Source organism: Lithobates pipiens, unplaced genomic scaffold, assembly GCF_037356315.1.
Source record: "Lithobates pipiens isolate NorthernLeopardFrog02 unplaced genomic scaffold, aLitPip1_a1.2 Scaffold_8, whole genome shotgun sequence".
NCBI lineage: Eukaryota > Metazoa > Chordata > Amphibia > Anura > Ranidae > Lithobates > Lithobates pipiens.
Genome location: NW_027507903.1, coordinates 483,972,639 through 483,988,999, shown reverse-complemented (window position 1 = coordinate 483,988,999; position 16,361 = coordinate 483,972,639). Strand labels below are relative to the sequence as shown.

At 41.9% G+C, this 16,361-nt stretch overlaps 1 protein-coding gene across 17 annotated transcripts in view; it reads left to right on the top strand.

Moving 5' to 3' along the window:
• The window catches only part of ERC1 (ELKS/RAB6-interacting/CAST family member 1), a 430,374-nt gene that overhangs the window by 198,425 nt on the left and 215,588 nt on the right, over positions 1 to 16,361 (top strand). The gene's annotated exons all lie outside the window — the stretch shown is intronic.

Sequence of the window (16,361 nt, the reverse complement as noted above, 5' to 3'; positions counted from 1 at the left end):
TTTCTTTAATGTGCCCCTGTTTCCAGATTTTGAACATTAAGCATTTCAGCCCCAGAAGAATTGGCTCCTCAATGACCAGAGCACTTTTTACAATTTGGCACTGCGCTTCTTTAACTGGTATTTGCGCAGTCATGCAATCCTGTACCCAAACAAAATTTGTGCTATCTTGACATTTCAGGGCCTCCATAACTGTAATGGGTAGTGAGGAGTAAAATGACAATTTTACAACTTTAGAAAGCCTGAAGGCGGTGCTTGGATTTTGGGTCCTGCATGCGGCTAGGCCCCCAAAAAGTCTCGCACATGTGGTATCTCCATACTCGGGAGAAGCAGCAGAATGTGTTTTGGTGTGTAATTTCACATATGCCCATGGCATGTTTGAGCAATATTTTTTTTTGCTAGAAAATTACTTTGAACCCCCAAACATTATAGATTTTTTTTTTAAAGCAAAGGCCCTATAGATTAAAATGGTGGGTGTTTTATTTTTTTTATTTTTTTTTACACAGTATTTGCGCAGTGATTTTTCAAAAGCAATTTTTTGGGGGGAAAAACACTTTTTTTTTTTTTTTTTTACATTTTAATGCACTAAAACACACTATATTGACCAAATGTTTGATGAAATAAAAAAAGATGATCTTATGCAGAGTACATGGATACCAAACAGGACATGCTTCAAAAGTGCGCACAAACATGCAGCGGGGACGAACTACATACATTTTAAAAAGCCTTTACAGGTTACCACTTTAGATTTACAGAGGAGGTCTACTGCTAAAATTACTGTCCTCGATCTGACGTTCTCGGTGATACCTCACATGCATGGTGCAATTGCTCTTCATATTTACAACACCAGACCCACGCTTGTGTTTGCCTTTGAGCGTCAGCACGGGGGGATAAGGGACAGGGGTGCTTTTATTTATTTATTTTGCTTTGTTATTTTATTTAAGACCCTAGATCAGCCTTTCTCAACCTTTTCAACACAGAGGAACCCTTGAAATAGTTCTCAGGTCTCGGGGAACCCCTGCTAAAAATTAGACGTCTACAACTCATGATACAATAGTGTGATGGTCAGTGGGAAGAATGGTCCTTACAATTGTTGTCATTGGGAAGAATTATCTCCTTACAGATAGCTAAAAAGATCAATGGTGTCAGTGAGAACTTCTGACAGGCAGAAATTGCCCAATGCTGAAGGAACCACTAGCAACCTTTGGCGGAACCCTAGTTGAGAATCACTGCCCTAGATCTTTCCTCTGCGCTCAAAGCATCTGACCACATCAAGATCGTTGTAATAAAATGCTTTCCCAATTTCTCAATGGCTATTTATATTTGTGGAAACATAAGTCATGAAATGCTCGTAGCTTCCGGTTTCTTAGGCCATAGAGATGATTGGCTGTTCTGGTCTCTGATCAGCTCTATGGTCAGCTGGCGGAACCACCGGCTGCATTCTCAGATTCCCTGTTCAGACAGGAGAACCAGAGAAAACCATGTAAGACTGTGGGGGGGGGGGGGGGTCCTCCCACTTCTTGTAAAAGCATTTAGCCGCTAGGATTGCTTTTACATGAAAGCCGACCGCTGGCTAAAAAGAATGATAGCAAGATGATACCTAAACCTGCAGGCTTCATTCTGGTATAACCACTCATACCAGTACATTGCTGGTCCTTGTTGGGCATATATTGCAATGTTCTTTTTTTCATTCAGCCTGTGGGCTGAACATAAAAAAGAGATTGGTGGTTTTTTTTTGTTTTGTTTTTTTAACTGTGGTGGTAAAATCACCTCCTACAGCGCTGGAGTAATAATGGAGTTACAATAGTAACGATAAAATATTAACTCAATAAAACAACTTGATTTTTTTACTGCAATCTGTGCCTAAAAATATATATGCCGAAGCCCCTCCACCCCTGCCCCCATGCTTCGGGATATATGCTATTTTTTTTTAACTGTGGTGGTGAAATCACCTCATACAGTGCTGTAGTCACGGCTTTACATATCGTGAGAGCAAACGCTGTTGCTGTCAAGATAAATAAATCAGTGCTGCAGCTCAATGGTGTATGGTGTACCTGAAAAGCAAACAATGGTCAACAATAACACAAAGTTACTTTACAGTATTATAGCAGTAAGACATACCATACCTGCAAAGCAAATACAATAAAACCTAGTAAAAATAAAACATTACAGTTCTAAAATACAGGAACAATAAAGAGAGAACAATGGATATAGAACAATAAAGAGCGGACAATAGAGAGCGAACATAAGCGAGAGAACAATAGAGAGAGAAAAAAATGAAACGACAACTATTTTTGGCATTTTTATTTTTTTTGTGTTTTTGTGTGGGTTTTTTTTTTTTTTTTTTTGCACTTTTAAATAAACTGTAAACGTTCCAGATTAGGGTCTCTCAAAATGTGATGACCATCTCATCTTTCGAGACCCTGTGTAAGTGTACCCTAGGACTGCAATTCTGTACCCTATGCTAATATTCCACTAGTGTGTGGTAGCGTTTGAAACCGCCACCAATGCAGAGACCAGGTTGGTCAGGACAGGAGGAACAATAAAAGCAGGTGTCATACCTAAATCCGCGTTTTCTGCAAACACAACATCTTCTTTGGGGTGTTCTGTGGGCAGGGTTACCAGGGAGGACATACAAAAAAGCCTCTCATACAGCCTGTTTACTGCATTTGTGTTGGGAAGGTGGGGCATAGTACTGTCTGGAAACAGAAGGGCTGTGATGATCACTTCCTGGAATTTAAGGAAGGATCCTGCTCATCCAATTGGAATAAATATAAATATACAGACACTTTTTTGTACCACCATCTGGCAATTAAGTACGGTGCCAACAACTGGTCATTGAGATCCACCCCTTCCACGTTAAGCTTGTATTTGTGGACACAGAGGGATTTCTCCACAACACCAGTCACCATAGGAATTTGGACAGTTGTATCTGCGTGAAGGGAGGACCGAACGAAAACATTCTGTGTAACCCTCCACTTCACTGCTAACAAATGATTACATTTCAAGCAGGCTCTCTCTCCCCCATCTAAGTCGGGACTCTACAAGCTGTTGGGGGAAGCCCTGTCGATTAGATCACTTTGTGCCAAATGCGCCAATTCCACAATCAAAAAGGTGACTAAAAAGTGGCACGCTTGTACGTGGACAACTATTACACAATTGGTACCCCTTTCCGAATAAGGGTGACACCAAGTCCCACACAATCTTACCCCCGCTCCCTATGTACTCTGGGCAGTTCCATGTCTTCCCTCATAAACCATAAAACCAGGGGTTGACAAATTTGCTTGGAATCTAGGAGCCAGCTAAAAAAGTTAGGAGCCAGGTCCGTGACGGCGATCTGGACCTGTCCCTGGCCTGACATGGAGACGAGTGAGGGGAAGATAGTGCCGCCCCCCACCTGTCTCCAAGTCATTGCCCATAGCTATTAGAGGGACATTTTTAAATTGCATTTTAGTGTAAATATGAGATGTGAGGTCTCTCTGACCCCAGATCTCATATATAAAAGAGGACCTGTCATGCTTTTTTCTATTACAAGGGATTTTTACATTCCTTGTAATAGGAATAAAAGTGACACATATTTTTTTTTTTTTTTTAAAGAACAGTGAAAAAAATAAAAATAAAAGTTAAAATAAGAAAAAAAAATTGTTTTAAATGCGCCCTGTCTTGCCAAGCTTGCGTGCAGAAGCGAACGCATATATGAAAGCGGTGTTCAAACCACACATGTGAGGTATCGCTGCGATCGGTAGAGTAAGAGCAATAATTCTAGCCCCAGACCTCCTCTGTAACTCAAAACGTGCAACCTATAGAATTTTTTAAACGTCGCTTATGGAGATTTTAAAGGGTAAAAGTTTGTCGCCATTCCATGAGCGGGCGCAATTTTGAAGCGTGACATGTTGGGTATCGATTTACTCGGCGTAACATTATCTTTCACAATATAAAAAAAAAAAAATTGGGCTAACTTTACTGTTGTCTTTTTTTTTTTTTTATTAAATAAAAAATTTTTCCCCAAAAAAAGTGCGCTTGTAAGTCCGCTGTGCAAATATGGTGTGACAGACAGTATTGCAATGACCACCATTTTACTCTCTAGGGTGTTAGAATAAATAATAAAAAAAATATATATTAATATATTAATATAATATAATATATAATATAATATAATATAATATAATATATATATATATATATATATATATATATATTTTTTTTTTTGGTTTTGTTTAGGGGTTCTAAGTAAAGGGATGGAGAAAGACTGGCCCATTAGCATTGTTGGTTGTAATTCCAACGGCCACCACAAGAAGGCGCCAGATTCCAGAAGGAACCATAGGATCACAGAAGGCCTCAAAGCCGGGGGCTCAATTACCGGCCGCCTGCGGCGCGGCCCGACGCGATCGCGCGGGGGGGGGTCCACGGAGACGGGATACCCCCAGCTATGCTGCCCCAGGCGCAAGGTCGCTTATTCTAGTCGCCAATGCGACCTGGCGACCGGGTTTTGTCGAGCACTGCATAAAACTATATGTATAGCTTGTTGCCCTGTCGCAGAGCTTATTCATCTTGACCCCATATCTGGCACGCTTACTGGGAAGATACTGTTTGACAAGCGGCCAGAAAAAGTGATCAGGACTCATCATTGCAGACAACTTGATCAGGCGTCAACAAGGCTGCAAACTGTTGGTTGAAGTGGTTTACGAGGGGGCGAATTATTTAGTGGAGCCGATCAAATCCAGGGTCACCCCGAGGACCACAGAATTCATTGTCATTGAAATGCATGGACCGCAAGATCTGCCCGTATCATGTCCTGGTCATGGAGGCAGAGAACACGGGCATATAGTAAATTGGGTCAGTGGACCAATATGACCGCAACTCACTTTTTTAAAATTATACCCCTGTGGAGGGATAGGCCCAGGAAGGTCTTGAATTCGGAAACCGTAATAGGTTTCCAATCTCTGGCAAGGGTCAACTGGGGATTAGCGGCGATGAATTGACCAGCATACAAATTCTTTGGTCCACAACAGACCTATAGAGATCTTCTGTGAAAAACGATGAATAAAAATCAAGTGAAGTAAAATCAGCTGTTTCCACCTGAATTCCGGGTTGGCCAATGAATGGGGGAAGTACGGGCGCTGCTGTAAGTGGTGGGTTGCCAATTGGGATGGGCAAATGCAGCAGGAAGGGCACTATGGTAGGGACCTGTGTTTCTCTTTTTGATGGCTGCGGGACACTACTTGTGCTAGCCACCTCACTTGCTTGAACTGCACTTATGGGACTCGCCACATCAACAAGTGTTACTGCACTGCGGGATGTACGACCAGGAAGTATTAGGCCGCTGGTGCTTGCCAGTTCACCAGAAGGATGATCGGCACTGGTACAGGCTCTCTGCTCCATACGAGAGCCCTGTGGTTCTTGCACCTCAACAACAGCAGAAGAACAGGATTGGGTACACCTGACCTTGGCAGGGACCACTACTCGTCAGAGCCATCTGTCAGGGTGCCGCTGTCTACAGGTTTTGTATTCTGAGCCTGAATCTGACAGATGGGTGACTTCCTCTTCACTCTCATCTGTCATGCTCAGAAACGTGTAGGCCTCTTCACTAATGTACCTTTGACTGGACATTTTGGCCTCTAAATTTACTTGTACAACTAAGGAGAAAGAGCAACTGACTGTCAGTGACTGCTTCAAAGGCTACCAAAAAAACTGTTAGCGTTCGCAGGGATCAGGCCTGACTCTGCGGATGCTGCAGCTTTTTGTTTTAGATAGCTAGCAGGTATCTGGGCTGATCCCACTAACGCTGCATTTTTGTGAACCCTAAACTACTGTGGACGCTAGTATAGCTCTGATCAGATCAAAGATATTGATCCGTTCAGACACTATACTACTAAGGGAGGTGTGTGGTGCGTGCGTGGGTGATGGCGCTACTGGCAATAATCTGCTGCTGCCTGGGGTGGCGCGGACCCTAACTGACGCTAAAACCTAACTGATGTCACCCGCAGGGTGATCAGGGGGTTAAACCTTTATTAGGAAATATATGGCAGGTGCCTTGACGATATAAAAAACAAAATAACTAACCAGCGTCACACCTAACACTAATACGGTGATCACTGGTGAAAGGAATAACTAGGGGGCAATCAGGGGTTTAAACCTTTATTCAGAAATATATGGTGGGTACCCTGATGCTATAAAAACCTGACATGACAGTAATTATCTAACTGGCTAACTAGTGTCACCAGTGTAGCTGAGGCTACATACAGTATACAGCATTGTGTTATGGGTGCGAGAGGAGACCTTCCTGTTTCACACCCAGAACAAAATTGTATTGGTCTGAGCAATGCTCTGCCATTTATAGAAAGCTTTGTATTCCATCAATGAGTCAGAGATTGACATCATCATCCCACCTCTGTGACTCAGCCAATCAGAGACAGCTTTGTATTTATTGATGGAATACAAAGCTTTCTACGAATGGCTGAGCACAGCTCAGACTGACGCAGTTTTTTTTCTGGGTTTTTTCCTGGGTGCGAGACATGAAGGTCTCATCTCGCACCCGCAACACAATACTGTATGTAGCTTTGGCTACATACAATTTATTGCGCACATCCAGTGGCTGCACATGTTAGTAAGGGAATCAGTTGTTTGGGCCAGCTTGTGACCTTTTCACAATTTTTTTTTTTTTTTTAAAAGCCTTCCCTGGAAGAGGGCAGTAAAATGCGCACCTTTCTCAGTGTTGGTGAATATGGTACAAGCATTCTGAAAGTAAACTTCTGATCAGACTTCCTGAAGCACAGAAGCCAGAGGATCAGTATAACAGTCAGGTTACTAGATTTTTCAGAAAGGAAGGTTCAGAGACCACATGGAATTTATTTCTCATGGTATGGCTTTCCTTTATTATGCCTGTCTGAGCCATTTACACCCCTGTAAATATGTCTTACTGTGCTTGTGGAGAATGCTATGTTTTCTGTGGCTACTAGATGGCGCTCTGCATTCACAGGTTTGTAAGACACTGACAGTACTGTCCACTTCATTTAAGACTGTATGTACTTTAAAATGGAGCCTAAAGAAAAAGTTAAATAAAATTACAATTCTTAGCCAAAACAAGGAAATTTTCCTTGTAATTTATCTATTCTGCCTGAATCTCAGGTGTCTTTCCCCCTGGTATCTCTTAGGTTTCATTCACATGGCCATAAAAAGGGTTACTGATGTTACTACACTTGTGATTTCTAGGAGAAAAATTCCTGCATAATGATCAGTAAAATACCTGCATGTAGATGCATTTAAACGCATGAAGACTTGTATTCTTACATAATAATAGATTTTTTTCCCCCTGTGTTTAGACTTCATTTACTTGCTTACAAACGCGTATACATGCGCTTATACTCATGTTCTTAGATGCTGATTTTTTAATTCTATGTCGTGGGTCTGAATGTAGTGCGTGTTTATGCACCTGTGTGAATAGCTCCATTGAAAACAATGCAGCTGTGGTCAGATCTAAGATTAAAATATACTTTTTTTATTTTTTTTTACGGCCATGTGAATGAAGCTTTACTGTTGAGATGATATCATCCTTTGTTTCACATGATCTTTTGGCAGGTTGCATGATTTCCATGACTGCAGAGGGGACATGCATTACTGGGAGTGTGGAGAAGGGGAAGACATTAATTGACATTAGAACAGACCATTGGGGAGCAGCAGTTAGTATTATCCAGCAATTCTATAAACTACTGGAGGAGGAGGGTTGCTTTAGTCAAGTATATGGCTTCAAACATGCTTGGGGTTAACATAGATCTATAGTCAGACAACAAGGCTAATGAGAAACTCCCCCCCCCCCCCCCAAAAAAATAAAAATAAAAAAATAACCAAAGGAAAAAAAAATGTTAGACTCTATGGACTACTCAGTCTTTTTCTGCCGTCACTTTTCTATGTTTCCATGTTAAATTAGTTATTGTTGATCATTAATTCAAAACCCATCTTCTGCCAAAGAAAAAGGGGTAGAACCTATGCCAGGTACTTTTCTGCAGTGACCCCACTGGAGAGATCTTTCACATCTTGTTTAGACAGGAAGTAATGGCCAATCTCTTCTCTGGGGACAAATTGCAACTTTTATAGAAACTTTTATTCATCGTCCTTTAATAGCCACGACGCAACATTTTATACTTTATATTCATGAACATTGGATTATACCGCTACCTGAGCAGCACCTCTCCACTGCTTCTACATGAGTTGTCTTTACTTTTTTTTCAGTAAAATTGGAAAGAGAGCTCTGTTGGCTTATTATTACTGTTCTTGTGACAACTGCACCCTTATTTTCTTGTAGAGTTGTCAGAGGACCAGAACTTAAATTCATTTTCCCAACAGGGTCACTGGCAGCAGTAACCACTCAAGGGAAGTATTTTCTCCTCCCAAGTCTCTAAAACTAAAATGAAAATAGAAGTATGGGAATAATTTTTAAATCATACTTACCTAGGTGGATGCAGTCTCAGCCCAATGCTGCATCTGTCCCCCGCTGGTTCTATCACTGAGAATCGAGCGATCAAACACTGACGATCGCTCGGTTCTCAGAGCTCCCTGAGCAGAGAGCTGGTGACAGTCAGTCACCTGCTCTCTGTTCTACTCCTCCACGCTGACTGGAGGAGCGGGAGCGGCTGGCTCAGCCTCTCAGCAGCTCTCTGAGAGGCTGAGCCAGGTGCTGGTCCTGTAATGTAAAATCGGCCGACAGCAGACTGTCTGCTGAAAATAGGTCACAGGTGTGCATAACACCTTTGGCTGTATTTCTTCTTTGAAAGTTGGGGCTGGTATTGGGCTTTAAAGGAGATCTTTTCTTAAGCCTTGTACAAATGATCAGATTTTTGGACGGCCGTTCATCCGTTTTTTTGTTGCATGCTAGTCTTATGTCGACAGTGAAGAGATTACTCCCCATACGAAATATCTTTTATAACAGAGTACAACTTCAGAAGTGACATCATGTCTTGAAAAGTTTTGTATGTATTCTTTTATTTCTGAGCTCTTTCATTTTTCTTTGGACATAAAAAGTACTAATGTCGAAAGCACCATACTAATGATCCGAACATTGTCAGATCGTTCAGACTACATTTTACTTCTGATTTTAATATCGTGTGTATGGGCCTTTAGGTCGGAGTGTGTGTTACTGTTCTAATTTCCGTGAAAGATTCAAGACATAATTATATACTAATTTTTGTATGTTTTATGTACTAGTTGTACTGGAAGTCCTGCCACATATAACCAGAGAGTGTAGCTGTTATTCATAGCCTGAAGCATTGTGTGTGTGTGAAATTACACCCACGAGTCTGTTAAGTGCTGTAGGGTCTAGTTGTTATCCCTCATTCTTTGTCTGAGTCTTGCTGTGTGTAGGCTTAAACCTAGAACACACAATCAGAAAATCTGACTAAAAATACTGCTTTCGAAATGATCGTACAATAATCTGATCATTAGTACACAGCTTTTGAGAGCCAATCGTGACATTTATTGCAAAATTATCCAAAGGGACAAACACGAAAAAATGTAATCATGCAATACCAGAACTAACTTTTTTTTGTTTAATCAGTGTAGTATTCGTTTTATAAAAAATCGGAAGACCAAGACCATGCATGCTCAGAAACAAAAGAATACAATGTAACACATTACATCACTTTCGAAGTTGTATTCTGTTGTACGAGAACTTTCATAACTTTAGTGACCCCTTAATTTTCAATGGGAGACTATCATGCAAAAAATAAAATAAAACGGACAATCATTTGTCCGATATTCTCGTTATGTATGTACGAGGCTGTAGAACAAAAGGAAAGCTGTTCTCAGAGAATTACACTGAATGGCCAAAAGTTGCGATCGTCATACTTGTATGATATTAATAGACAAGCCATTCCAAAACCATGAGCATCACAATGTAGTTGCCCCCCTTTGCTGGTTTAACAACCTCCACTCTTTTGGGAACACTTTCCACAAGATTTTGGAGTGTGCCTTTGGAATTTAAATTTTTTACATTAAAATCAGCAGCATTCTTCTCATCTACGCATTTTCTTTAAGTTTGTTGTTGTGTTTTTTAAAGACCGGCAGGCAGCAGCACCATCCTAACATGTTGAATTGGCAGTTATAAAATATTTTAAAATATTCTTCTTCCTTACTTTTTTTTTTTTTTTTTTACTTTTCATTACTTGCTTCTGTTCTGGACATATTGATAATGGACCATTACAATGCAGTTGCTGAATTATTTAAGAGTCCTTGCTAGGTTGGCTGTTTAACATTTGCCATAGTCATATGCCATCTGTTTTGGTGCTAGAATAAGAATCCTTGTACTCTCAACATCTTTATATGCACTTTGAATTCTTTCCAAGTACAGTATCTAAAATATGTAAGCTAGGGTTTGCAACATTTAATGTAACATACAGCTTGCCATTTGAGCAAAAATTATTTTGAGACAGCCAGTTACAGGAGCAGGGGTGGGATGTGCAAACAAGGGGAGAACCTGAAGAGAGAATTGGATTTGTAGTACTTGATGCTTATTCTGGCTAATAGCATTTTTAAGTGGAATAATCATTTAAGGTCCCTTTCCCACATGCGGACCACTCATTTCATCAGTTCAGTCACGTTTTTTCAAAGAAGAAAAGTTTACATCAGTTTTTTTACATCCACTACCAATGCAAAAATGGACCATTTGTCCGTTTTACATCTACTTTTCATCCGTTCTGTTTTTTTTTTTTAATGGAACAAAAATAGGACTTTGATCCATTTAAAAAAAACGAATGTTGACGGATCTGAATGTAAACTGATGTAAATGGATAATAATCTGTTTACATCCGTTTTTTCCATAGAAATGCATTGATGTCCGTTTTTCATCTATCACCGGATGGGTGGACAAATGGGTCCGCATGTGTGAAAGGGGCCTAAAGGTATTTGTAAACCTTATCCAGATGCCATTTAGTTTGCGATGTGCACTGTGCAATTTGTATTTATTGTATTTATTATAAAAATGTATTTAGTGCCAGCAATTTACAAAGCACTTTACATATTATACATTCATATTAGACCCTGCCCTCAAGGAGCTTACAATCTAAGGTCCCTATCTTGCTTTCTTACATAGACATACCAAAGCCAATAAACCTAATATGTCTTTACAGTGTGAGAGGAGACCCGAGTACCTAGAGAAAACCCATGCATGCAAAGGGAGAGCATACAAAATGTAATTTAAATACTTTTTTTTTTTTTTTTCAACCATGTGTAACCTGGGGGACAGGTAGCAGGTACAAAGCTCCCTGGGATGAGCAGTTGCTCAGGCACAGATACCACATCCAATGATGTAGTGACAAACAGTGCTGTGTTTATTTGTGGTATATATAAGTCCAAATACAGGTGCTGTGCAGTGTTCCAGAAAACAAATAAAGGAAAAAAGAAGCAAAACACAAATCCTAGCCAAGTCTCGGCTCTAACTACACAATATGCAGCCCCTAACTACCAGGCTGAACAAGCCTACCGCTTGTCAGTTTCTACATAAACTGTATAACAGCTTTTACCAACCTTTTTCTCTTCACTAACTAACTTTATCTGTCCCAGGCAGAGAGCAAAGGCTGTCTGCTCAGGTGAGCTTAACCACTTAAAGTGGAGGGCCACCCTGAAAACAAAAAAATATTAAAAATTACAAAAAAAATTAAAAAAATAAAATGAAAAAAAAATTTTTTTTTTTTTACTTACCAGAAATGCCTGTTGCTAGGCACTTTCTCCTAATCTTCCTCTTCCTCCTCCGCGGAGATCTTCTGTCTTCTCTCTTCGTCGCGGCGTCTTCTGGGTAATGGGTCGCGCTGTGTTCTGGGAACTGTGTGTTCCAGAACACAGCGCGTCCCATTCAGAAAGCTCTGCGGGACTCGCGCATGCGCAGTAGCTGCGGGACTCGCGCATGCGCAGTAGGAAACGGGCAGTGAAGCCATAAAGCTCCACTGCCTGCTTCCCTTAGAGGGAATGGCGGCGCCGAGACCCGAGAGCCGAGGGACGGGTCGGCCTCGGGCGGCCGACATCGCGGGCGCCCTGGACAGGTGAGTGTGTTTATTAAGTCAGCAGCTGCAGTGTTTGCAGCTGCTGACTTTTTTTTTTTTTTTAACGGACCTCCTCTTTAAGGACTGCCGCATGCCAATGTACGTCATCACAATGGCATGTACAGGCACAAGTATGTACATGTACGTGCTTGCCTTCCCCCCCCGCTGGATGCGGTGGTCCGTTTCGCTGCAGGAGCGATCCGGGATGAGGGGATGGCCGTTGGTTTCTGGCCACCCCCTCTCGATCGCTCCTGGCGAATGCGAAGCTTCCTCCCACTGTGTATAGTAAACACAGGCAGGGAGGAAGTGATGTCATTCTCCTCGGGGTGGGCTTTTTGACCGGACGACGAGGAGAAGTGAAAGTAAGTGTGCACCAACACTACACTAACACGTAGGCACACACAGGCACACAACCTAACCCCCCCCTCCCAGTCACAGTGTCACTGATTGCAGTGATCATTTATTTACTGATCACTGCATTCAGTGTCAGTTGTGACAGTAAAAACTGTCAGGGCAGTTAGTGTTAGGTCCAGGGTAGCCCCCTACCCCCCCAATAAAGGTTTAACCCCCTGAATGCCCCTAGAGTTAACCCTTTCACCCCCTTTTGCCAGTGTCACTAAGCAATCATTTTTCTGATCGCTGCATTAGTGTCGCTAGGTAGCTAGTTATTTTTTTAGGTTCACCGCCAGGTTTTTATAGCGCTAGGTACACCGATATACTACCCAATAATGGTTTTAACCCCCTGATTGCCCCTAGTTAACCCTTTCACCCCCTTTTGCCAGTGTCACTAAGCGATCGTTTTTCTGATCGCTGCATTAGTGTCACTAGTGCTGCTAGGTAGCTAGTTATTTTTTTAGGTTCACCGCCAGGTTTTTATAGCTAGGTACCCCCATATACTACCCAATAATGGTTTTAACCCCCTGATTGCCCCTAGTTAACCCTTTCACCAGCGATCACAGTAGAAGTGTCACTGGTGACGCTGGTTAGCCAGTTAGTTATTTAGGTTCCCTGTCAGGTTTTTATATAGCGCCAGGGACCCCCATATACTACCTAATAAAAATTTGAAGCCCCTGATTGCCCATAGTTAACCCTTTCACCAGTGATCACCGTATAAGTGTTACGGGTGACTCTGGTTAGTTTGCTTTTTATAGCATCAGGGCACTCACCATTTATTACTCAATAAAGGTTTAACCCCCTGATCACCCGGCGGGTGATATCAATTAGGTTTTAGGGTCAGGGTCTGCGTCGCCCCAGGCAGTGCTAGGTTAGTGCCAGTACCGCTAACACCCACGCAAAAAGCATAAACCTCCCGTAGTGGTATAGAATCTCAACAGATAAATATCTGATCTGATCAGATCTATACTAGCGTCCCCATCAGTTTAGGGTTCCAAAAAAATGCATTGTTAGCAGGATCAGCCCAGATACCTGCTAGCACCTGCGTTTTGCCCCTCCGCCCAGCCCACCCAAGTGCAGCATCGATCGATCACTGTCACTTACAAAACACTAAACACATAACTGCAGCGATCGCAGAGTCAGGCCTGATCCCTGCGATCGCTAAGCTTTTTTTGGTAGCGTTTTATATTTAAATCCGGAAGGCAGTGCTTGCTTTTCAGGGTCCCGTACGTGGCTAGGCTCCCAAAAAGTCCCCCACATGTGGTATCCCCGTACTCGGGAGAAGCAGCAGAATTTATTTTGGGGTGTAATTTAACTAATGCCCATAGCATGTGGGAGCAATATATCATTTAGTGACAACTTTGTACAAAAAAAAAGAAAATTGTAATATTCCTGCAACTTGTGGCAAAATATAAAATTTCATGGACTCAACATGCCTCTCAGTAAATAGCTTGGGGTGTCTACTTTACAAAATGGGGTCATTTGGGGGGGTTTTGTGCTATTTTGGCATTTTATGGCCTTCGAAACTGTGATAGGTAGTGAGGAGTGAAATCAAAAATTTGCACCCTTAGAAACCCTGAAGGCAGTGATTGGTTTTTGGGGTGCCGTACGCAACTAGACTGCCAAAAAGTCCCACATGTGGTATCCTCGTACTCAGGAGAAGCAGCAGAATATATTTTGGGGTGCAATTCCACATATAACTATGGCATGTGTGAGCAATATATCATTTAGTGACAACTTTTTGTAAATTTATTTTTTTTGTCATTATTCAATCACTTGGGACAAAAAAAAAACATTCAATGGGCTCAACATGCCCCTCAGCAATTTCCTTGGGGTGTCTACTTTCCAAAATGGGGTCATTTGTGGGGGGTTTGTACTGCCCTGCCATTTTAGCACCTCAAGAAATGAGAGGCAGTCGTAAATTAAAAGCTGTGTAAATTCCAGAAAATGTACTCTAGTTTGTAGACGCTATAACTTTTGCGCAAACCAATAAGTATACGCTTATTGACATTTTTTTTACTAAGACATGTGGCTGAATAAATTTTGCCCTAAATGTATGACTAAAATTGACTTTATTTGATTTTTCTTATAACAAAAAGTAGAAAATATATTTTTTTCTCGAAATTTTCGGTCTTTTTCCATTTATATCGCAAAAAATAAAAATCGTAGAGGCAATCAAATACCATCAAAAGAAAGCTCTATTTGTGGGAAGAAAAGGACGCAAATTTCGTTTGGGTACAACATTGCATGACCACGCAATTACCAGTTAAAGCAGTGCAGTGCGAAATTGTAAAAAGACCTCTGGTCCTTAGGCTGAAAATTGGTCCGGGGCTAAAGTGGTTAAATTAGCCTGGGGAAGAGGACCAAGACCCGAACTGGATCATGGATCAGAGATTTCTGAATGTGTACAAGGGGAGCCTGGGAGTTGTATAAACCCCGAACAGGACTTTTCCTGGCTCTCTCTGTGACGCTCTGCTACATATCCTCCCCCCTTGTTTTGACACCAGGGTTGGAACACCTGTGGCCCAACAGGAGTGGACACGGGACAGGGCATCTACATTCCCCATCTCAACCCCTGGCCTTTTACGGTGAAGGAGTAATCCTGTAGAGCAAAAAAAAACACTAGTTCACCCGTCTATTAGTCTCCTTCTTTTGGGCCATCCATTTCAGGGGAGCATGGTCAGTTATTAACTCAAACTGGCGCCCTAACAAATAGTACCTGAGCGCATCCACGGCCCACTTTATGGCTAAACATTCCTTTTCAATGACTGCATACTTTTTCTCATGGTCATTGAGCTTTCTGCTTAGGTACACCACAGGGTGTTCTTCCCCATTGTGTACCTGCGATAGTACTGCCCCGATGCCAACATCAGACGCATCCGTCTGAACCAAAAAATCTTTGGAGAAATCGGGGAAGTACAGTACTGGCTGTGCACAAAGAGCCTTCTTCAGGACTTGGAAAGACTTCTCTGCTACTGAGGACCATTTCACCATTACAGAGTCTTTACCTTTCGTCAGGTCTATCAGAGGGGCAGCTATAGTTACAAAATTTGGAATAAATCTTCTATAATACCCCACAATGCCAGGAACGGCCCTGACCTGCTTCTTGTTTGCAGGACGTGGCCACTCCTGGATGGTTTCTATTTTACTCACTTGAGGTTTTATGACACCACGGCCAATAGTGTAGCCCAAATACTTGGCTTCCTCTAAACCAATGGCACATTTTTTTTGGATTTGCTGTAAAACCTTCTTTGAAGAGGGAATCAAGGACAGCCTGGACACGAGGCAAGTGAGACTCCCAGTCAGTGCTATATACCACTATGTCATCTAAATAGGCTGATGCATATCGTCGGTGGGGTCTTAGTGTCCTGTCCATGGCCCTCTGAAATGTCGCGGGGGCATTTTGCAACCCAAAAGGCATTTTTTTTATATTGAAATGAACCCTCCGGGGTCACAAATGCAGTCTTCTCTTTGGCGATATCTGTCAGGGGTATTTGCCAATACCCTTTTGTCAAGTCCAAAGTGGTAATATAGCGAGCTTTGCCAAGTCTGTCTATAAGTTCGTCTACTCTGGGCATTGGGTATGTGTCAAACTTTGTCACTGCATTAAGCTTCCTGAAGTCGTTACAGAACCTCCAAGTGCCATCTGGTTTTGGGACTAACACAATGGGGCTAGACCAGTCACTATTGGATTCCTCAATAACATCTAGCGCCAACATTCTTTTAACTTCATTGCTGATGTCTTTTCTCCTCACTTCAGGAATTCTGTACGGTTTGAGCTTGACACGTACCCCAGGTTCAGTAACAATATTATGCTGAATGGCTGAAGTCATGCCAGGTAACTCTGAAAATTTCTCTCTATTCCTTATCAGGAACTCTCTAGCTTCCTGTTTTTGGGAACATGACAAGGTGTCTGGAATTGTGACCTCAGGGATCAGGGGG